The sequence below is a fragment of the Hemitrygon akajei genome, chromosome 17 (assembly GCF_048418815.1).
Source record: "Hemitrygon akajei chromosome 17, sHemAka1.3, whole genome shotgun sequence".
In the NCBI taxonomy this organism is placed as follows: domain Eukaryota; kingdom Metazoa; phylum Chordata; class Chondrichthyes; order Myliobatiformes; family Dasyatidae; genus Hemitrygon; species Hemitrygon akajei.
This window is the reverse complement of record NC_133140.1, coordinates 53,422,048-53,445,925: the sequence shown is the minus strand read 5'-3', so window position 1 is coordinate 53,445,925 and position 23,878 is coordinate 53,422,048.

Below are 23,878 nucleotides of genomic sequence, written 5' to 3'. Positions count from 1 at the left end.
CTTCCCTAAGGAATGGACAACCAAATAATTCTGAATTTCAAATGTATTAAGAATTCAGCTAACATCAAGTATCGTGTATAGTTGAGCATTCCATCTATTATAATACATCATATCAGGAATATATAGAAAATGTTTAAAATGTCAAACATGAGGAAGTCTGCAGATGTTGGAAGTCCAAAGCAACATGCACAAAATACTGGAGGAGCTCAGCATGTCAGGCAACAACTATGGAAAATAGAAAACAGTCAGCATTTCGGGCCAAGTTACTTAATCAAAGAAGGCTCAACTGTTTACGGTTTTCTATAGATGCTGCATGACATGCTGAACTCCTCCAGCATTTTGCATGGGATGTTTAAAATGTCCTTGGATTCCTTTATTGTTTTCCTATGCCTCGAATACGGTCCATGAAACATGTCAGAAAGTAAAGGGTGAATTGCAATTTCCATTTCCTGTGCAACCTCTCCTTACTCATCAAGCACATTTCTCACTTACAGCATAAATTAACAAGCCATCAAATTACAGAGCTCTACATGTCTCCGTTGGCCAGAGGGTATAACATAACAGGTCATACTGGATACGATCATAGGAACATATTATACAGGTTGCGATGGAATGTATTGTCAAAACTAAATTGGATAGCCAATCAGGATGGGATGAGGTACTGCGAATACAGTAGAATATAGTTTTAATTATTGCCTTTAGGACAAGTTGAAAGCAGACACATTTAACTCCATATAAGACTCTTTGGTTGTGAAGATATGGGTCAAGTCCTGCAAAATTGAGATAAAGTGAGCTGTTATTTTGTGACTTACCACATCTGTGAAGTTGCATGGAAAATGTATTAATGTTCCTTGGCAAAGAGCTTGAAAGAAACAAAGGCATGGCCTGCCTGCAATCTACACAAGAGTCTGAATGTAATTCCAATGGAATCTGGTGAACATCTACCAGGAAAAAGACCTCACTGCACTGTCAAACATGATCCATTAACAATGCCATTGTTTCGTATCAAAACATAAAGTGGTTTCACTATTTTCATTGTCCATTGGGATTGCCGGGGTTTCACTTAGCTTATATTTCCATTTACTGATAAAAGTGCTAATGCCCTGTTAAGTTAAGGCCCTGTTAAGCAGGCCTTTATTAATCACAATAGCACACAATTTCCCATTGCCTAATGGATGAATCCGAGGTGTGACTTGAGTCTGCTGATCAGCCACCATACCTCAATTAAGGTGACTCCAGAAAGGCAGCTATGTTCAGCAACAATACACTTAAGGTGACCTTAAAATGATTTACACTACTAGAGTTTAAAGAATTATAACATGATAATATTTTAGCAGAAAATCAACTGCTGCTTGAGATACTATATAAACCTAATTTTGAGGATGCATAAATCATTAGTCTAATTAGGCAGAATCTGATTTGAATATTTGATCAAAAACAAGGCACAAGTTTAATTTGCAGTGTTCATTATAATAAGTATAGATGATAGATTCTGAGCATTGTTTTTGACTCTAATGTTACTTTCCCATTACATGGAACTCTAAAATATCAATGAATAACTTTGCAAATAGTCAACTTAACTTTGAGAAGGGAAAAAGTTTTGGAAAAAGAGGTGGGGCATGGCACTGTTGATCAGAGATAGTGTCACGGCTGCAGAAAAGGAGGAAGTTATGGAGAGGTTGTCTATGGAGTCTCTGTGAGTGGAAATTAGGAATAGGAAGGGGTCAATAACCCTACTGGGTGCTTTTTATAGACCACCCAATAGTAATAGGGACATCGAGGAGCAGTAGGGAGACAGATTCTGCAGAGGTGTAATAATAACAGGGTTGTTGTGGTGGGAGATTTTAATTTCCCAAATATTATTTGGCATCTCCCTAGAGCGGGGGGTTTAGATGGGGTGTAGATCGTTAGGTGTGTTTGGGAAGGTTTAATGACACAATATGTAGATAAGCCTACAAGAGGAGAGGCTGTACTTGATCTGGTATTGGGAAATGAATCTGGTCAGGGGTCAGGTGTCAGGTCTCTCAGTGGGAGAGCATTTTAGGGATCGTGATCACAATTCTATTATATCACAATTCCATGGCATTGGAGAGGGACAGGAACAGACAAGTTAGGGAAACATTTAATTGGAGTAGGAGGAAATATGAGACTATTGGGCAGGAACTTGGAAACATAATTGGAAACAGATGTTCTCAGGGAAATGTATGGAAGAAATGTGGCAAATGTTCTGGGGATATTTGCATAGGGTTCTGCATAGAAACATTCCAATGAGACAGGGAAAGGATGATAGGGTACAAGAATCGTGGTGTACAAAGGTTGATGTAAATTTAGTCAGGAAGAAAAGAAGAGCTTACGAAAGGTTCAAAAAACTAGGTAATGATAGAGATCTAGAAAATTATAAGGCTAGCAGGAAGGAGCTTAAGAATGAAATTAGGAGAGCCAGAAGGGGCCATGAGAAGGCCTTAGCGGACAGGATTAACGAAAATCCCAAAGCATACTACAAGTACATAAAGAGTAAGAGGATAACGTGTGATAGAATAGGACCAATCAAGTGTGACAGTGGAAAAGTGTGTATGGAACCAGAGGAGATAGCATTGATACTTAATGAATACTTTGCTTCAGTATTCACTATGGAAAAGGATCTTGGCGATTGTAGGGATGACTTGCAGTGGACTGTAAAACTTGAGCATGTAGATATTAAGGAAGAGGATGTGTTGGAACTTTTGGAAAGCATCAAGTTAGAGAAGTCACTGGGACCGGATGGGATGTACCCCAGGCTACTGTGGGAAGTGAGGGAGGAGATTGCTGAGCCTCTGGCGATGATCTTTGCATCCTCAATGAGGATGGGAGAGATTCTGGAGGATTAAAGGGTTGCAATGTTGTTTCCTTATTCAAGAAAGGAAGTAGAGATAGCCCAGGAAATTATAGACCAGTGAATCTTGCTTCAGTAGTTGGTAAGTTGTTGGAGAAGATCCTGAGAGGCAGGATTTATGAACATTTGGAGAGGCATAGTATGATTAAGAATAGTCAGCATGGCTTTGTCAAAGGCAGGTCATGCCTTATGAGCCTGACTGAATTTTTTGAGTATGTGACTAAACACATTGATGAAGGAACAGCAATAGATGTAATGTGTATGGATTTCAGCAAGGCATTTGATAAAGTACCCCATGCAAGGCTTATTGAAAAAGTAAGGAGGCATGGGATCCAAGGGGACATTGCTTTGCGGATCCAGAACTGGCTTGCCCACAGAAAGCAAAGAGTAGTTGTAGACGGGTCCTATTCTGCATGGAGGTCGGTCACCAGTGGTGTGCCTCAGGGATCTGTTCTGGGACCCCTACTCTTCATGATTTTTATAAGTGACCTGGATGAGGAAGTGGAGGGATGGGTTTGTAAATTTACTGATGACACAAAGGTTGGGGATGTTGTGGATAGTGTGGAGGGCTGTCAGAGTTTACAGCAGGACATTGATAGGATGCAAAACTAGGCTGAGAAGTGGCAGATGGAGTTCAACCCAGATAAGTGTGAAGTGGTTCATTTTGGCAGGTCAAATATGATGGCAGAATATAGCATTAATGGTAAGACTCTTGGCAGTGTGGAGGATCAGAGGGATCTTAGGGTCTGAGTCCATAGGACACTCAAAGCTGCTGCGCAAGTAGACTCTGTGGTTAAGAAGGCATACAATACAGTGCATTGGCCTTCATCAACCATGGGATTGTTTTTAAAAGCCGAAAGGTAATGTTGCAGCTATATAGGACCCTGATCAGACCTCACTTGGAGTACTGTGCTCAATTCTGGTCGCCTCACTATAGGAAGGATGTGGAAACCATAGAAAGGGTGCAGAGGAGACTTACAAGGATGTTGCTTGGATTGGGGAGCCTGCCTTATGAGAATAGATTGAGTGAACTTGGCTTTTTTTTCCTTGGAGCGACGGAGGATGAGAGGTGACCTGATAGAGAGGTATAAGATGATGAGAGGCATTGATCGTATGGATAGTCAGGGTTTTTTTTCCCAGGGCTGAAATGGCTAGCACAAGTGGGCATAGTTTTAAGGTGCTTGGAAGTAGGTACAAAAGAGATGTTAGGGGTAAGTCTTTTAACGCAGAGAATGGTGAGTGAGTGGAATGGGCTGCTGGCAGCGGTGGTGGAGGCAGAAACGATAGGGTCTTTTAAGAGACTCCTGGATGGCTACATGGAGCTTAGAAAAATAGAGGGCTTTGTTAAGCCTAGGTAGTTCTAAGGTAAGGACATGTTTGGCACAGTTTTGTGGGCCGAAGGGCCTGTGTTGTGCTGTAGGTTTTCTATGTTTCTATGAAATAAAACCAGTTAGCATATTGCAAACAATTTGACCTACAGCATTTACACACACAAAACATCTGTTCCAAAGCAGCCTTAAGTTTATTGCTATCAGGTTATTCAGTTAAAACAAAATCAATTAATTAAATGGTACTTTGTTACTAGGATGATTTCAGATCCTGGGACCTGAGCCACCAAGAAGTATTGACAGCGCTCTGATTGGAATCTCATCTGTTGCACAAAGAAGATTGTGAAAAGATTTTGATATAATTTAAGACAGATTCTCATAACTTTTGGCAATATCAAGAAATACACCATTGAGTAAAATTATTAGTTACAAAACAACATTTGTCAGAAAATAATCCCAAGCAATAGCAACAGGATGAAATAGCTTACTTATAAGGGATGGATGCAATGGGCAACATTAAGTGAGCAGGACTGCAGCAGAAGAGACCAATTGTACCCTACCAAATCAGGGTTAATGAGTTAGTCATGACAGTTAGCTACAGATTGGTGATCCTACCGGCCTGTTACTCCTGGTGAATGGATGGATGAATGAATGAATGAGCCTCCGTCAGTCAGGGTCAACCACGGATGTTGTGTCCAAGCTGTCTAGATACACAAATCTGAGCATTATGTACGGAGAGCACGCTGTTGCCCATGTAGAAAGCTCCCCCTCTCCACATGTCCGATGAACCCAAAGGAATGGCAGAGCCTGATACAGTTTGGTATCAGCAGTACTGCTGAAATTGCCAGTCAGTTTGAACTCAATGTAGGACAGGCTTGGGGACTGCAGCTTCTGATTTTTCCCTTTGGGGTTTACTCTCGAATCTTTCCCCATGAGTTGGTGTAGCCTCAAGGCAGCAGAGGCTTAAGATCAGAGTTTTCCTTCTCGTAGATGAGCTGCCAACTATGGCTGATGAGCGCCATCTGCCCAAAGCAACTGGTTTTAAAGTACCAGTAACCCACATTTGCCCCTTCTCCTGTCAGTAGAAATGGTTCCGCTGGGCTTAGTAGCTAAGCCCACAGGTGAAGGCCAGGAGCAGGACTTGGTTGTCATAGGCTACTTAAGGCACACGCCATGAGGTGTATTTAATAGGTAGTGGGAGCTTGTCCCCATTACCACCCCCCGGCTAGAACAACCTTAGCGAACCATGGTGAATGGACGTTTGACAACGTCAGTGAGACCTACAGTTGTGCTGCTGAAGTGTCTGACTGTCTCTAATGTACATTGATGACCTTCTGGCCAGTCCCACTGATGATAGTCAGAAGGAGCTGAAATAGGGTGTGATTGCTCCTACCTCATACAAGACTCCAGTGACAAACTTATCCTGTCCGAAATATGAAGCATCTGTATACATAAAATATAGAATAAATAGAGTTGGAGGATAATCAATAACATAAAACTCCCAATCAAGATCAAGGTGTTAATAACCGTTAGGATCCAAATTCAGGGCTATAAACTGAGTATTTTTAATTAAACATGCCATAACCATGTAAAACATAAATAAAGTTTGATTTTAGATGACTCCACTCACCACTGGGCACAGTCTTATCTAAAGGGCATTGAAATGTTGATCAGGACAAAGATGAATTAGAGAAGATTGTGGAGAGAATTGCTGGATGTGACTGCTAAGAAGATTCGATAGGGAGATGGTTGATTTAAAATCCTGTGAAGTACAGGTTATGCAGAATGATAGAATTCTACTTAGAAAGAGGAAGGCTATTTTAAATTTTTTTTGGCATGGAAGCATAGAATTAACAATCCTTAACAGATTTCAAGACTGCTTTATCCCTCTAGTGTGCTAGATCAGCAACAGAGTTGGATAGATGGTGGATTAGTCGTCATATTGAAGAAGGCGTGATACAGGTGGGTAAAGGTTATGGAACATGGTAGCTTTCAGGTTATAAAGACTATGAAAAGCCATAGCCATAGAAGAAAATTGCCAGGTCAGAGTAATAGAGCTACATATTGAATATGGATATAATGGAGTCTTCCTTAACTATCTCAGAAAAATTAAGTTTTAAAGAAAATCCCTTCTGGAGATTAAATAGTATGCACAATTTGTGATAAGGTTACAAGTCCTTTGGTTTTCCATGTTTTCCCATATTCACAAATAATTACAATAGAAAACAATTCAAGATAAAGAGCAACCAGACTGCTTTCAGTTCACACATTTTAAACTAAATCTAATTATGAAAGCGCTTAAATTTTTTACCAATTAGTCAGATATTATCTAACATGTCATCATTTGAAACGTTCTTTGAGTTTTGAGACCATTTAGATTTTTCTTAAAGATTTTATTTTGACTCATGATTGTAGATAGATCTGCAGTGTATTTACTGATTCATGTCTGAAAGCCTATTTATTTTAATTTGATATTCAATTTGTGCCTTTATTTTATGATTAATTTACATAAAGCCTGCATGGAAAAGACATTCTGAAACAATGGATGGTGGCCCAGTACATCAGATGTACAACATTCAGTCTGCACCGTTTAATTCTAAGTTTTATTTTTCAGATCTCAAAAAAAATTCATGCTATAAATTATTTTCATTTTGCTTTGTATGTTTTGTTTTTGTTCACAATAGGAATGAAATTCAAGTTCAGCAAAATCTCGATTCTGCAGGTGGACTTCTCATTTAGTTTTCTAATGGGAAGGAAAGGAAAATGTAAATGCCGACCATGGGGAGATTATAAAATCAAAGGTTATTTGGGGATTCTAAACCACTGTTGAATAGGGGACTGTTTAAAGAGGCTTTTGCAAGAAGCTAGGGGAATAGGAAGGCAATGGTATTTTAATGAAGCTCGTATATGTCAGGTAAGTGTTGGGTAATGGTGGAGTTTAGGAAACAAGGGGAAAGGATCAATGTGGGTTCACAGAGACTGCAGATGCCAGAATCTAGAGTGAAAGCAAACTGTTGCATGAACATAGCAGGTCAAGCAATGTCTGTGGAAGCAAAGGGATGTTTGATCTTTCACGTCTATGCCCTATACCAGGACTTAGCGTGTTGAGGGAAGATAGCCAGTGAAAGGGAAGGGTGAGGAAGGTCTGGCAAGTTGCTGGGAACCATGTGAGGTGTGGGATAATGAGCAGACAGCACCATGTGAGGATGAGAGACAGAAACCAGATAAAGAGGAATGATGGAACCATCAAAGGACAGGGGGGTTAGGAATGGCAAGTCAAGGTAGAGGAAACACAGGTAGGTAGCTGTGTGGATAATAGGCAGATGAAACCAGAAGGGAGGAGAATGATGAATCTAATTAATGAGTGAAAGGGGATTAACTACATGGACAAAGGGAGAGAGAACCAGGTTGACTGTAGGAGTGGCAAAAGATCATGGAAGATGTGGGTTACCTGAAACAGCAAAATCCAGTGTTTGGACCATTGGATTGTTGGCTAACCTAGTGAAATATGAGCAGTTGTTCTCAAAGCAGTGTTACAGATGCAGAACAGGACACAGGTGAAGTAATCAACCTTCTATCCCTTTGAGCATTCTTCACCCATCATGACTAACCCTCTGTCTCAACATCATGTTCCTGTTCTCTCTCCCAATGGGCCTTAATGCCTTTTGTTTCTAATAATCAATTTCCTGCTTGAGTATGTTCTGTGATTTGGCTTTCTCAGCCTTCAGTGGCGAGAATGTTACACGCTTTCTAGTCTCTGAATGAAGACATTTCCCCTCATCTCAGTGTTAATTGTTTTACCCTCTTATCTGACCTCTGTTTCTCCATCACCCCACTCAGCTAAGGAAAATCCAGTGTCTGGCTTTTCAAGCTCTTGAATGTAGATTTAAGAGAGCAAGAGAGGTTAAACAGGAATGACCTAATAAGGAACAGGATCGCAGAAGAGGAGAACATTGAATTTTGAAATAATGGGGCATGAGGAGCTATAAGAGATTCACAATAACAATATTAAATGATACCTACCTCCTTTAGTTTACCGCTGGTAGAAGTATCTCAGCAAGTATGTGGAACCCTAGACATAAAAAGCAGCAATCAACATTACAGATAAGCTTCTTGCTATAACCACACAATCAGGATAAATGGGAGACTAATCACAGAATAGAACTTTAACATTTGCTTGGATTATTTTACACTCAAAATCTTAATAAATGTTCTTTTTAAAAGACATGAATAATTGAGAAGGTCTTCTGTCTTAAAGATGAGATTTTGGGTTTCTATTTTCAACATATCAATGCAGTCTTCTCTAGTACAAGACCCCTTGCTGAGAACACAGAAGTTTTATTATTCTTCTGAGTTTCTGAGTTACAGGAATGTATGTATCAAAATCTACTGGGTTAGGATATGAAATTTCTTGATCTGGGGTTTTCACATGTACTCAGCAAACTAACATGGAAAAACCTCCCCTCGTGTTTAATTTGTGAAATCTTAAAAGGCTATGACATTTAGAGTAATTTTTAATTGGTAACGGTGCTAACTGTCTTCTAAGCATTCTTTCCTTGCCATGGAGCTAATCACAGACAAAACCACATTATTATTTCTAAAACATATTCAAAGTAGTTTGTTCTTTTCAACCAATTAAATTAAAAGCTTTGTAAAATCCAAACATTTTGTACTAATTAGCCAGACTAAGCCAAATATAAAACAAAAAGTACATGTATGTTTCCCATGGGGTGTTTAGAAACACAGATGTTAGTGGCAGGAGTGGGCTATTTGACCCTTTGAGCCTGCTCTTCTGTTCACTATGATGGATGATCACCCAAATCCAGTACCTTAGATCTGCTAGCTCCTTATATCCTTCGATCCTTTTTTGCCCTAGGCACTATATCTAATCCCTTCTTGAACATATTTACTGATTTGGGTCTAGCGGCTTTCTATGGTTTAGGACTCCACAAGATCACTACATCTGGATTAATAAATGTCTCCAGCTCTCAGCTCCAGTGAACACAGAGTGCGCGATTCCATGTGTAAGGATTGTGAAGTTCTCAAACACAATATCAGGAAATCCATGAGTAAAGTGAGTGGGCAAAGACAACACCCGTAAATAAATGTACTTTCTGTGCTTGTCAGAGGTAAAGGATACATATGTCTCAAGAATTTATGATAAATTGGATTGCTTATAATTGTTCTCTAACTGCTCTGTCAACAAAATTTTTGGATGGGTGTATAGTGGTTAGACCATGTGTTCTGAACTAAGCCTTACCTGTGACTAGTGAAAATCTAGATTTACTGAAGTTAGCTGAACACTTGCTATTAACTAGATATAGGCTGGTCTGCCCAGCCTGCCTCTTGCCTCAGTGTTTCTGTCAACTTCAACACTATTTGAATGGGACCTTTGATCAAAGTATCACAGATACATCAGTCACCAACAACAGGATAGAAGAAAGAAATGCACACCTGTGGAGAGAGTTCAGAGACACAAGACCACCTGTGGCCCTCCCTGTAAAGCAATGACTGATATTGTACACTGCAGTGTGGAAGTGCAAATCCCATCAGTGTTTGACCTCCTGTTCTACCACCTACTCAGTGGGTGTGGAGCTCAAATGTACTGAGTCAGGGGTCAGATACATTCTGGACTGAGGCACTTGCATTACACCTGTATGACTGGCAGTTTAAAGACATTTGGATGTCAAAAGCATTTTTTTAAATTTAATTCAAAGTTCAAAGTTTATCATCACCATATACAAACCAGGGATTAATTTTCTTACAGGCATGCTCAATAAATCCATAATAGAATAACAACCATAATGGAATCAATGAAAGACTATACCAACTTGGGCATTCAACCAGAGTGCAAAGACAACAGACTGCGCAAATACAAAAAATAGAAATAATAATAAATAAATAAGCAATAAATATCGGGAGCATAACCTGAAGAGGTCTTGAAAGTGAGTGCATTTCAGTAATGGGGCAAGTGAAGTTGAGTGATGTTATCCCCTTTTGGTCCAGAGCCTGATGGTTGAAGGTTATAAACTCTTCCTAAACCTGGGTGGTTTGAGTCCTGAGGCTCTTGTACTTTCTTCCTGATGGCAGCAGCTAGAAGAGGGCATGTCCTCTTGGGGGCCCCTGATGATGAATGCTGCTTTCCTATAATAGTGTTTCATGTAGATGCGCTCAGTGGTGGGGAGGGCTTTACCCATGATGGACTGGTCCCTATTCACCACTTTTTGTAGTATTTTCCATTCGAGGGCATTGGTGTTTCCATACGAGGCCGTGATGTGACAAGTCATTAAACTCTTCACTACACATCCATAGAAGTTTGTCAGAGTTTTAGATGGCATGCCAAATCTCCTAAGGAAGTGGCAATGCTGCTGTGCTTTCTTCATAATTGCACTTAACTGCTGGGGCCAGGACAAGTTCTCCAAAATAATAACAAAAAGGAATTTAAAGTTGCTGACCCTTTCCCTCCTCTGATCCCCCAATGAGGACTGGCCCATGGACCCCTGGTTTCCTTATCCTGAAGTCTTGCTTATCCTTGGTCTTGCTGACATTGAGTGAGAGATTGTTGTTATGACAGAATTCAGCCAGATTTTCAATCTCACTCCTATATGCTGATTCATCACCACCTTTATTTCGGCCTATGAGAGTGGTGTGGTCAGCAAGCCTGAATATGGCATTGAAGCTCTGCTCAGCCACACAATTATAAATGTAAAGCAAATAGAACAGGGGGATTAGCACGCAGCCTTGTGATGCATGTGTGTTTCATCACCAGCCTCTTAAAACATTTCATCACTGTGGATGTAAGTGCTACTGGATGATAGTCGTTAAGTTAGGTCACCATGGTCTTCTTAAGCACTGGTAAAATTGAAGCCTGCTTGAAGCAGGTGGGTACCTCAGACTGCTGAAGCGAGAGGTTAAAGATCTCAGTGAGCTCTCCAGGCAGTTGATTAGCAGCGATGTTTATTACTTCACCAGGTACCCCATCTGGGCCGTTTGCTTTTTGTGGGTTCACACTTCAGAAGGCTTTTGGCGCATTTGCCTCAGAGATTGAAATCACAGGATCATCGATGATTGTGTGAATTTGTGAATGTTCCTCCATGTTTTTATGGTCAAAGTAATCATAGAAGGCACTAAGCTCTTCTGGAAGTGAAGTTAAATTGTTTAATTGCGGCAGGGCTTGAATACAATCACCTCTTATGAAGTTGAATTGTTTAATTTAACTTTATAAGAGGTGATTGTATTCAAGCCCTGCCGCAATTGTCGAACATCCTTTGTTGATTCAAGTTTAATCCAGGAATGACACTTCACCTATGAGATGGCTTTCCAGAGATCATACCTGGCCCTCTCGTAACTTCCTTGATCACCAGGTTTGAATGCCTCTGATCTGGCTGTCAACAGGTTGCACGATCTTATGGTTCATCCAGGGCTTCTGATTGGGGAAGACTCTGATTTTGTTGGAACGCACTCATTTACAACTGCTTTAATGAAGTCCATGAGTTTTTCATTCACATCCACAGATCAGCCCTTGAACCCAGACCAGTCCATCAACTCGAAACAATCCCATAGCTGCTTTTCTGCCTCCTGGGACCAAAAACATTAATTCATTCAATTAAATACGTTTTAAATGAATTTATATTTGAATTTTTCTCTTATCAGGTCCAATGATCTGCAGCCCTATGTTTCCTCCACCTCACAACCCTCAACCTCTATTGAAATCTCCACCCTTTCTTCACCCACCTGACCCTATATGCCAGTCAATCACTCCTCACCAATCACTCACCAGCTCTTGGCCCACCTGTCTCTCTTGCCTTTTTATACTGACTGTCTGTTAGAACATTGAACACAGGACAGTACAGCCCAGTACTGGTCCTTCAGTACGCAACGTTGAGGCAACCTTTTAACCTACTCAGTGATCAATCTAACCATTCTGTCTTCCACAGCCCCAAACTGTTCATTTTTTTTCCATCCATGCGTCTATCTAAGAGTCTCTTAAATGTCCCCAATGTTTCAATCTTTATCACCACCCATGCACATACCACTCTCTCTATAAAATACCTAATCCTGATATCTCACCTAAACATTTCTTCACTCACCTTAAAAGGATGTCTTCTTTTCTTCTATTTCAGTCCTCAGCAATAACCGATCTCATGTCTCTTGTAGAGCAGAGCGAAGCATTGAATCCAAATGGTGTGGCTGCAGATGAGTGTGGAGACATGGGAATAGTCTGTCCACTTTAGCAAAGCTGGCCTGAAATTCCCAAGGAAGTGGTGCTCTCCTGAATAGATAACTGGCAGCACAGGAAGCCAGCAAGCAAATTCCAAAGAGGAGTGGCAGTAAGAGAAAGTGGACCGAGAGATTAATGTCTGAACTCGGCAGAGAGGTTGACCCTCACAAGTCAAATCAAGGTCAAGGGAAAATTCATTCACAAAAAGCTGCATGGCGTTCTCATATTTAACACCGTACCAACGCTCAGACGTGCATTTCAAGCCTAACAATTTTCCATCTATTACAACACACTTGCCTGCACTCTCACCCCTCACACTCAAGAGAATCTGTGTCTCAATCCCAGAATGCAGCGTGGAAATGCAGGAATCTGTAGATGCTGGAGTGAAGAGCAACAACAATCTGTCTGAGGAACTCGAGAAGCCAGGCAGCTTCTCTGGAGGGAGACGGACTGTCAACATTTCAGTTTGAGACCCTTCAGATGAATCTCCGGTCCATAGGAAGGGTCTCAATCTAAAATGTTGATAGTCTATTTCCCTCCTGAGATGCTGCCTGATCCTCTGAACTCCCCCGGCGTCTTTTGTGTTGCTGCAGACGCTAGCAATGGGTTAGTGGGTATACTCGTTGACTGTCATCAGCAGGGTGGAGTGGCCATCATCTCAAGCTTAGCCAATGGCACTGGACGGTCAGAGCTAAGATCATCAATAACATTTTTTCTCTAACATCCACTTAGCCCTCATCACACAATTTCTTCTACCTTTCGAGATTCAGATAGGTTAGCTTTATTTGTCGCGTGTACATTAAAACATTGCAACATGCAGTAAAATGTTTCATCTGCATCAGGAATGTGCTGGAAGAGCTACAGGTGTCACATGCTTCTGACATCAGCATAGCATGTCCGCAGCTTACTAACCCTAACCTGCACTTTTTTGGAATGTGGGATGAAACCAGAGCACCCGGAGGAAACCAACACTGTCATGGGGAAAACGTACAAACTCTTCACAGACAGTGGCAAGAATTAAATCTCAATCTTACAGATAGGTTGACCTTCTGTATTCCTTCCCTTCACCAAGACAACAAAGCATGGGACTTACCCTTGCAAAGTGCAGCAGGACATTTAGGAGCCAAGAGGTAATGTTGCAGCTATATAGGACCCTGGTCAGACCCCACTTGGAGTACTGTGCTCAGTTCTGGTCGCCTCACTACAGGAAGGATGTTGAAGCCATAGAAAGGGTGCAGAGGAGATTTATAAGGATGTTGTGTGGATTGGGGAGCATGCCTTATGAAAACAGGTTGATTGAACTCGGCCTTTTCTCCTTAGCGATGGAAGACGAAAGGTGACCTGATAGAGGTGTATAAGATGATGAGAGGCATTGATCGTGTGAATAGTCAGAGGCATTTTCCCAAGGCTGAAATGGTTGCCACAAGAGGACACAGGTTTAAGGTGCAGGGGAGTAGGTTCAGAGGAGATGTCAGGGGTAAGTTTTTTTTACGCAGAGAGTGGTGAGTGCGTGGAATGGGCTGCCGGCAACGGTGGTGGAAGCGGATACAATAGAGTCTTTTAAGAGACTTTTGGATAGGTACATGCAGCTTAGAAAAGTAGAGGGCTATAGGTAATATCTAGTAATTTCTAAGGTAGGGACATGTTTGGCTCAAATTTGTGGGCCGAAGGGCCTGTATTTTGCTGTAGGTTTTCTATGACTCTCCAGGCATTTCGGGATGTTGACAGGCTCCAGTATTTTCAGTGTGACATCCACAAGTTACATAGAGCATCCATAACAGAGGATGTAGGCTGTGACAACTAAGAATCTGAAGGTTCTCCTGGTCCAGAGATGCTTCCTGTGGGATTCTTGGAATCATAATATTGACCAGGATCTTTTCTTCCTTCACTAGTCATGCACTTTCTGTAAGTTCAGCAAGAGTTGGTCTTTTGGGATCATAAGCGGCTTTGGAATGAAATCTGAACACCTCTCTGGAGCAGTCTGTCTCTTCTACATCCTCAGAACTCCACATTCTGCACACAGCTGGCTGGCCCATGCAGCAAGAGAATGTTTGCTCAATGGGATGAAATGAAATTCCCTTGCTGGAGTTTGGAGTTTGCTGGGCTAGGCAGCAAAATGGTGAATGTGACAAATCTCAGGCATGACCACCTGGAGGGAACAGGAGGTGAAGAAACTCAGAGCGACTGGGCCCTCCAGCTATGCAGGAGCACAGAGTAGGTCCGGTAGAGGGTGTGGAGATCTGCCTGCACGTGTTGATGGATCTCTATCACACAGACTTAGAAAGTCTTAGCTTCTGAATGCTTTGCTGCTCACATTTGTGGATGAAGGAATATACAGTATTTCTTCTTCCCCTTTCATTCCTCATTCTCAACTAGAAAAACCAGAGAGTTCCTCTCCCTCCACTACTGATCAAGCAGTTCAAGATTTAATCCAACCAACAGAAGCCTCTCCTCCAAAATGAACTCAAATACTCGGAAGAACTTCAACTCCTCACCGTGTAAGTCTATAAAGCCATGGAGCGATACAAACCTAGATCCCACCCACAAAAACCAGCATGACTGATGATGCCTTTAAATAATACAGTTGCAATGTTTATGCCTGACACTCAGATGTAGTGTTCAGTACCAGTCTACAATGACTGCTCTTTGCATATATGTGCAACAATTTCACAGGTACTGTATAGCATTAACTGTGTGTTGGAGAAGGATTGAGACATTGCCCCGTGTGACCTCTCCATGTTTCAGGCAACACAATCCTATCTGATTCAATTATGCCTCAGGAGATAATCATTTACGGCGATTCTTGTGTTAAACAAAATAGCACCAGGGCCTCGGAAATTTAATTTGGTGTGTGTAGCTACTCCAATCACACATCCAGTGATGTATCTGCCCCAGAGCAATAACCTTCTTTTGCCTTACTTTTCCAATTATAATTAAAACTGGAAATAGCGGGATTGCAGGATGCCTTCATGTGAATATTCCAGTATTCCAGTATTTTCAGTATTTCCAGTTTTTTCCAGGATATGGGATACAACTTACCTCTGTTTGCCAAGTAGAAATGGTGTAGAGCAGGAGGGTGAGTTATTTGTCTGCCTTCTGAATTGAGTAATAGTGTGTGACATGAAGCAAAGAAATAGTAACTATAAGAATGGAAGCTGGTATAAAGTGATGTTTTTCTCTCTCCTAATTATGAAAATGATTGTGTTTTGTCAAAATCCTGGAAGTTCCATAAATACTGTAAGAGAGGATCTGTTTTGGTTAGTTTTCTTTTTCCCCAAAGAATATGTTGAATTACCATGTAATGAGCATTATCACATTTTTGTTGCCCTTTAAGTGTTTGGTAATCAGGATGCAACTTTACTAACCATAGTTGGATTATACTGGGTACAAAATTATACTAAGTAATGTAAATGGACTCAGAAAACTAGCAGAAATGAGAAATATGATGCTCTGGGGACTGCTCCTATTTTATTATTTATGAAGGAGAATATCCCTTTTAGGACTCTTGGGAATCTGTTGTTGTGAACAAGAACAAGGATTTTCATGATATCAAGACTGCTTTGAAAAACATGATTATTTGGCGCTCGCAATATAATAGTTTTATAGAATGTGCAAAAATGATGTATATCACCATTTCTCTTCCAGAATATTTGACTAAATTAAATTAAAAGTAGTCACTGGACCCATATAATTGGAATTTACAGTTTTACTTCAGAAATAGATATTTAAACTGTCTATGAATTCTATTGTATAATTTACTGTGGCTTAGACAACATTTTCTGTGGCCATTTTTGCACGATTATGAAAAGAAATTTAGAAAAGATTCAAAAGTTTCAGTGTGCAAGAAATGAATGTCTAAATTCAGCTTGTATAATTATGCCACACCAATGAAAGAAGATGAATTGGAATCTGTGGGCTAGAAACTGGGAAACAGCAGAGGAGGTTCATTAAAGCAGCACTGAATGGCAGGTGCAGACAAGGTTGGTACAAAGCTTCCAGAACCTCAAGCCCCAGGACATCCTGTGTGATGGCAGAGGCCTTTCACAACACACCTTGCACAAAAGCCTCTTGTCATTGAGCTTCAAGCTTGAGGGAGGAGTCATGGTGGGATTTCCAGAATTGTGGTTGCAGAGTTAGTGGTGCTTGATAAAGAGAAGTGATTTCCAGAGAAGGTGATTGCTTTTGATCAGTTAGGGATATGTTGGGGTTATCTGAGGAGCCACAAAGTTTGAGGATTAAGGGGAAGATGAGAAAATGGCAACAGCATTACCAGGAATTGTTTAGGGGGAATAAAGTGTAGGATTGTCCACAAGACATGGGCAACAAGGTGGTTGTCTCGCGCTTTTCTTATTCCTAAAAAAAAATTGTGTGTCTTAGGCTCCCTGATAGGACCTTTATTCAATATCCAGTTGAGACTGACTTGTGTTGTCAAAGTGTGGGCTTAGCACATGACTGAGAATGAATCTGAACCTTAGTAATGTGTAAAAGACTGGCACTAGGTTGTGTGTGTGTAGGGAGCTTACATTTCTAGCATTAAACATTGATCACCAGCTGCATCTGCTAACATTCAACTCCATAGAAACTAATGAAATCCAGCTTGTGATTAATACATCTATTGTTAGCAAAAGAAAAAAAAAATAATTTCTGGTCATTTAACAGGTGACTTTTGATTTGGAGAGTGTGGGGGATGGAATTAAACACAAATTATCATTGACAGAAACATAGATTGCCAGGGGTCTTCCCCAGAAACAACTGAGCTCTTTGTGGGGCTGGCAGCATGAAAACAAATGGAAGAAGTTGCATATAGGAGCAGTGCAGCTTCGCTCAGCAAGGACACTTGTTACTTCACATAGCATAATTTTTTAATGTATCTAGTTATTTAATAGATTGCCAGCATTGTGTCACATTGATTAGGCTACCGTTTTGTAGTAAGAGACAATGGGGCAATTTTTGTGTAATCTTCTGTCAGGCACAAATTTCAGATTTTCACTCTGTCACCTTACTACTTTGCAGCTGCCAATCAAAGAAGAAGCCTAAATTGTGGGTTAACGATATGCAAATTATGCATGGTGGCATTGTAAAAGTCTGCCACAGAGAAAATTTAAAATGGCAGAAAATAAAGAGAAAATAGATTTCGAGTCAGCACTTCAGTATTGTGGAGACAGACTTCAGGTGCGCCTGGAGGCAAAAAGAAAACAATTTTAGAATCAAGGGTTCAACAATGATAGAGAGGGAATAGATCAATAATACCTCACAGTTCAAGAGATCACCAAACAATATGTGAAAGGGGTTTCTGGGCATGCATAGTGTGGAGGGTACAAACATTCTAATACTTATTAAAGCTGGAAATAAATCCAATACAGAATGTGAGGAGTCATTTAAGGTGAGAAATGAAACCCAGGTTCCGTGGGGAGGGTTGGAAAGCTGCTGAGATGAACGCTGAACTATATGTGTCACGATCAGAAGTTGCTGGTAGAAATTTGCACTCTAGTATTGCTGTGGTAAATCCTGACAAATGCAGCAATACACAATCATCCATTAGATAAGCACATTGTGGTAATTTAAAAAATAGCATCAAATTTATTTAACCAATATACTGTAAATTGTGTTAATCATGTGGTAACCAAAATGATGTTCTGAACTTTTATGTATCATGAAAATTGCAAGACAATCTTTTGACAGTGCAAAACCAGTTATATTTTCAAAATAGGCTACACAATTAAATAATGACTGAATCTCGCTTTAAATAAGTGAGGCCTGGCGGCTCTTTATAAAATTCTCTTGGTCTTAAGTGACTCATCTCTTGCCTGTCACACTTATCAATGTAGTTAAAGGGGTGGTGATTTTATACATAGATGACACTATTGCTCATGATTTCACAAACAGATTACTTTTTCTTTGGTTTGAATAAAATTAATTGGATGCAGTTTCATAGACAGTTCTATGCTGGTGCCTGTGGAATTGTTAAGTTCATGGGCTAAAATTAATGCCCATGGTTTAAGAAAAGAGACAAAATTAGCCAGTGCTCCTTCTACTAATTCCAAATAAGATGTGTTAGAAAGTGAGTGAGGACGGGATTACATAAGAATGTGATATTGATGATGGCGGATAATTCTCATAATTCATTCTCTGGGGTTATTGGGCCTATTCCATGATATTAAAATAATTGAAAAGGATATCGTGAGCTCTGTCATTATAACTTACACATACCAGTTTCTTCAGGAAATATAGAATCAGAGAATTATCCCTCAAGCCTCAAAATGAGTTACATTCAATAGAGAGGCTCACGGAAACCGATGATGTAAAAATACTTCTTTTGCTTTACAAACTTGCCACAGCTTGAAGGTGGTATTGTGAGAAATCTGCTTTATGACTGTGACTGTACATGCATCTGTACTAAGATTGTTAATATTAAAGTGTATCTACAAAATAAACACACATTTCTTTTTTTGCTTTCAGTTTAATTAATTTGAACAGGCAAAATGATATACTTTACCAGAGCAGAAGTAGGTGAATCAAGGTTAAAGAAACTTTTGGCCACTGTGACACAGGCCTGGAGTGAAAATGTCAATGAATTTTGGAAAAAAAAGTCAAGGCATCAAAAACACAAATAATGCAAGAAAAAAATATTATCTCTGGTAAAGTTTATATTTTGAAACTGTCCAATTGAATGCGCTCTGATCTCCATACCTGGTTTCCTGAATTATTCATTAAATACAAATAAAAACAAAAATGATAACTTTGATTAAAAGGATTTGCAAGCAAAGTCTAATAATTATGCCACAACAGTTAATTTGACTCAAATATTACCCAGAATATGCAAAGTTATGCAAATGAGTTTTTTGCTTCAAGCTATGCCCCGTAAATCAAAGAATCACACCATTCAAACTGACTCAGAAATGCTATTTACTGACATTCATAACAATGTTACAAAATATGCTTTCTTACTCATTTTTGAATAATGTGTGCTAATTTGGAATTAAACTTTCTTTATAAACTTTTTTGCGTTATTTAAAGACGGTAAATTTTTGAGCATTCCTAAGTGGATTTATTTGAAATATGTATTTTAATATTAAGTGTTTGAATATTCAATCAGGCAGCAATCAGTGAGTTTAAAATGATTTTACGCTTTTAATTTTCTTAATAAGAATTAACAAGAACTATGTTACTTGGCAGATGTAGTTGGTGATTCCATGGACCTTAATGGGCCAAAGGAGTTGTTTCTGCACTCTATGACTCCTATGATTTTTTTTTTCTGTGAAATTTCTTTCTCATCCTTTGTAGCCTCCAACAAAGAGAGCAAGGCCAGCATCCTGCCAGCATGGCTCTTTCTTCATCAGTTTGTTGAAATTCCTAACACTGGTAAATCTTGTCATAACAGCCTGTTCACATGTGTATTGGTTAAACATGTGAATATTTCTCAACAAGTAGCTGAAAACACTCAGCAGGTCAGGCAGCATCCACTGAAAGGGACACACAATCAAAGTTTCAGTATGTTTCATGAAGGGTCTTTCACCTGAAACATATTGGTAATATTTCTATCTCTGTTGAGGTTGCCTCAGATGCTGAGTGCTTACAGAATTTTCCTTTCTTTTATTTTAAATTTCCAACAATGGCACGTCAATAACACAACACAATGACAAACTTATGCAGTGGTTGCAGGTATTTTTTAAGAATCTATTTCAAAAGTAAAGGTATGTGCACTTCCAACAGTTTGTTCACTCTCTTGTTTTTGTATAGCCATTTTCAATTGCTTACTGGCTACAGAAACAGCCTAAGACTCAATTGCAAAGGTCAAGTGAATCATTTTCTTGTCATTAAGGTAATTAATTTGGATGACTTCAACTTGCATTTGACTGGATTTTTAAATATGCCACTGGCAGAGCTACTGCTCCACCTGAAATCAAGCCCACATTAGCATTTTGGTGTTGATTTGGCAAATGAACTTATTGGCATATGTTTCTTGTTCTCATCTGCAGGGAGATGTGAATTTTTTGTTTATAATTTCATCAAAATTTGTGTTTATACTGCAAGAGGGTAAGACGTGTGCTATTGTAAAATGAGCAGAGGTTGAATTCTACAGTATTCTGTAATTTTATCAGATGCACTTAACAGAAGCCGATATTTCATTTTGGTGACCAAACCACAATGTTTTGCAGCAGACATCTTATCAGATTTTCTGTACATTGTGACATTTGGAGAAATGTGCCATATGCATTGTAAGCAATTATTAAGTTGTGCACTAAGCATTGAAAATTTTGTAAATTAATCTGTGTTTCATACTTCATTACAATCGAGCTAATTTTGGAATTTCTCATGTTAATTGATTAGTTGTCGTATAGATGCAGATTAATGGACCCTTGCCTCTCACAATCCTTTGTGGTGAATTTAATTGTGGTACTCTTGTTTTTGACCAGTCCTTTGAAAATTGAGCATTGTCCATTTCATATTAATTGTCTCAGTGTGACATTCTATTAAAAAATGCATCTTTATTCTGTTTCACAGCACAACTGATTTGATATTGCATTTGAATTTCATACCTTGAAATAAACTAAATTAAAATAATACAGAATAAATGGAGAATTCAATGTATTTTCACCAACACTTATTCCTGTTTGCTGTTTCTGGTTATATTCTTCATATAATATGTACAGCACATTAAGTATGCCTGGATGTTTTCTCAAAGGAAAAAAAGAACCTTATAATTTTCATGTTCTGATCTCAGAACACGCACTAGAATAAACCTGTAATTTTCATCCCCTAATGTCATTCATACAGTTTTTAATTACAAATACTGTCACCATCTGCTCACCAGTGCAGGCTACTTACCTGCATAACCTGCTTATTATAACAGTCAATTCATAAACTATATCTCAATAAAACCATCAAGCTCTATAAAAATAAGTATGCCATTTATATAATATAAACTGATTAGTATTGAGCATGGAACATGGTGCCGACATGCAATATGAATTATGTGGAGAACGCTATCACATGTCTGCTGAAACATAAAGCTAAAATATACAAACAGTTTTTTGCTACCCATGACAAACATGCTTCTAAAGTACAGCATTTCTCTAAAAGTGGAATTAATTAAAAGGATCTCTCAGGTTTTAAAATCTGGTCAACTCAAATTCAATTGCCCATTATTGAGATACATTTTATTGCTGTGGAGTTTTCTAATTTTCTATTATACTGAATGATTTCACATGTGGATTGGGTTGTCCCTTTACAAAGTAATGACACACATGCAGAAGAACAAAGAGTTCCTCAGCATCACACAGCTGCATATTTTTTTCTTTTGTACCTACAACTCTTGCGGGGTATTATTTGATTGTGTGAGTCATGGTGGTCTAACAAGCAAGGAATTGCTGCCAGAGGTGGCACAAGTTCATCTTACCACCATCATTCATCAATAAAGTGAAAGAATCCAATACCTGCTTGCTCTATTTTTTTCCAGTTTAGTGTTAGTGTTGTCTGAAATAGTAGCACCTTTCTCTCTGTGTCTGAACAGCTACTGCACCATACTCGTTTCAGTAATTTTAGCCCCTGGTCTAGGCTGAGATTTCAGTGCAACGTTTGGGGAACTTTGCACTGCTGGATATGCAGTCCCTCAGTTGAGATGTAAAAGTAAGGCTTTGACTGTCCTCACAAAGGGAAGCAACAACTTCTGCTAACCAGCATTTATTGAATTTAAAAATCACCAACAGAAATCCAATCCTTTATGTCATTTCAGCATTTCTAAAGTTTTGCTGTGCGTGAGTTAGGTCTCGACACAGGCGGCCTCACACAGGTCTGCAAGTGATAGATTTAAATAAAACGGCTTTCACAGGACTTTGGTGGTGTAGCTGCAGTCAAATTGGTGCAAGAGACCTCACACAGGTCAAGGAGAAAAAGATTTTTTTTTTAAATGGAGCTTTCTCAGGATTTTGGTGGTGCAGTCACAGTTGAATCATTGCAGGAACCTCATGCATTAACAAAGGCAAATAATAAGGCAGGGATAAGCGGACTGGCCATTGTGTGAGAGGACCACAGTTAGAGTGGGGAGACTTCTGTTCATCAGGCTAGGGCGAGGTACATATCTGGTACATTTTTGGACAATGTTGTGGGGACAACCTACTGGGAGGGGAGCAGGGAGCCACAGCATCTCGGTCTCTGGCACTGAGTCTGGTGTTGTGACTCAAAAGGGAAGGGGGAGGTTAGAACTGCAGTATTGATAGAGGATTTAGTTATAGGAGTAGACACGAGATTCTGTGGATGTGATAGAGACACCTGCATGCTATGTTCCCTCCCAGATGCTAGGGTCAGGGATGTCTCAAATCGGGTCCAAGAGGCAAGGGTAGATATTGGACCACTGGAAAATGACACTGGAGAGGTAGTACTGGGGGACAAGGAAATGGCCGATGAACTGAATAAGTATTTTTCACCGGTCTTCACTGTGGAAGACACTAGCAGTATGCCGGAGGTTTGAGAGTGTCAGGGATCGGTGAGTGCCGTTGCTATTACTAGGGAGAAGGTGCTTGAGAAATTGAAAGGTCTGAAGATAGCTAAGTCACCTGGATCAAATGGACTACATCCCAGGGTTCTGAAAGAAGTAGCTGAAGAGATTGTGGAGGCATTGGTAATGATCTTTCAAGAATCACTAGATTATGGATTGGTTCTGGAGGACAGGAAAATTGCAAACATCACTCCACTCTTCAAGAAGGGAGGAAGGCAGAAAAAGGAAATTATAGGCCAGTTAGCCTTAGCTTCAGTGTTGGAGATGACTGTTAAGGATGTGGTTTTGGGGTACTTAGACACAACTGATAAAATAGGCCAAAGTCAGCATAGTTTCCTTAAGGGAAAATCTTGTTTGACAAATCTGTTTGAATTCTTTAAGGAAATAACAAGCAGGATAGACAGAAAGAGAATTGGCAGAAGTTATATACTTGGATTTTCAGGAGGCCTTTCAAAATGTGCCACACTTGTGCCAGCTTAATAAGATAAGAGCTGATAGTAACACAGGAAAGATACTAGTACGGATTGAGGATTTTACATTATATGTCAATGATTTGGATGACGGAATTGATGTCTTTGTGGCCAAGTTTACAGAGGATACAAAGATAGATGGAGGGGCAGGTAGTATTGAACATAGAACATAGAATAGTACAGCACATTACAGGCCCTTCGGCCCACAATGTTGTGCTGACCCTCAACTCCTGCCTTCCATATAATCCCCCACCTTAAATTCCTCCGTATACCTGTATAGTAGTCTCTTAAATTTCACTAGTGTATCTGCCTTCACCACTGAATCAGGCGGTGCATTCCACGCACCAACCACTCTCTGACTGAAAAACCTTCCTCTAATATCCCCCTTGAACTTTCCTCCCCTTACCTTAAAGCCATGTCTTCTTGTACTGAGCAGTGGTGCCCTGGGGAAGAGACACTGGCTGTCCACTCTGTCTATTCCTCTTAATA